The sequence below is a fragment of the Palaemon carinicauda genome, chromosome 2 (genome assembly GCF_036898095.1).
Source record: "Palaemon carinicauda isolate YSFRI2023 chromosome 2, ASM3689809v2, whole genome shotgun sequence".
Lineage (NCBI taxonomy): Eukaryota > Metazoa > Arthropoda > Malacostraca > Decapoda > Palaemonidae > Palaemon > Palaemon carinicauda.
Window position 1 is genome coordinate 199005983 of NC_090726.1, and position 919 is coordinate 199006901.

Below are 919 nucleotides of genomic sequence, written 5' to 3' on the forward strand. Positions count from 1 at the left end.
AATTTTCACGTAAGATCAAATTAAATCGTATATATAAAATATATATATTGGAAATGATAAAACTAATAGATAAAAGCAGCTAAGAATTATATATCAAAATAAGATTTATTTTGAAATACGTAAATACTGGGCAAGTTGTAAGCAGAAATTACAATGAAAATAAAAATTTTTTTTTTTTCAACTTCCTAAAATGCTACAGAACATTGTCTTAAGTTTGGAATCTTTGTACAACCTGTTACTATATATTGAATACATGTTAAAAAGATCAAAATCTTATGTTTTGAACGGTAATTCTATTGTAAACGTGAACAAGAAGTTAAGATTTAGAACAATATCGCAAGAAAAGTTACAAGTGGATGCTACATATAATGAAACATGGCAACAAATGAACGTAGAGTTATTTTAGCCAAGACTTTTTACACAATTCTTTCTCTTAACGTTAAATAATTACATCTATTTGGACGATACTCAGGTAAAAAAAAATGTTTACGTAAGAATAGCAACCTTTACCCTCAGACTTAGCTCAGAGCTCGGAAATGTCAGAGACACTTACCTGTTACTCCTTAGGGAGAGACTGGTGCCGACTGAACGCCGAAGTGGGGTTTTATAGCCAGCCGGACAGGATGTCGAATGGCGATTTTTTAATATTCTGCATCCCTTTTTTTTTCTCGGTTACAGTTACCCTAAGGCTTATTCTATTTGCATCTGTTATAGGGGATATGTCTTAATGACAATGGGCTTTGTGGGTTAGTATTATGTACCAGTTATGTTTGGGAATACGCAAGGTTTAAAGCCCTTCGATTTTGGCTCTTGTGATTGGCTGTTGCAAGGGCGTCTTTTTCTGATGGGAGCCGTTGATTGGACGAAGCAATGTACTCGCAGAGGTTAACCAAATTTACCAGTGGGTTAGTTCGTGTCC

At 34.2% G+C, this 919-nt stretch overlaps 1 protein-coding gene across 1 annotated transcript in view; it reads right to left on the reverse strand.

Annotated features, from left to right (window-relative positions):
- Positions 1-708, reverse strand: part of LOC137629598 (chitooligosaccharidolytic beta-N-acetylglucosaminidase-like) — a 7757-nt gene extending 7049 nt beyond the window's left edge. Inside the window, exon 1 of the mRNA XM_068361059.1 lies at positions 554-708. The gene's annotated coding sequence lies outside the window, so the exon portion shown is untranslated. The remainder of the gene's footprint in view (positions 1-553) is intronic.
- Positions 709-919: the final 211 nt, after the last annotated feature.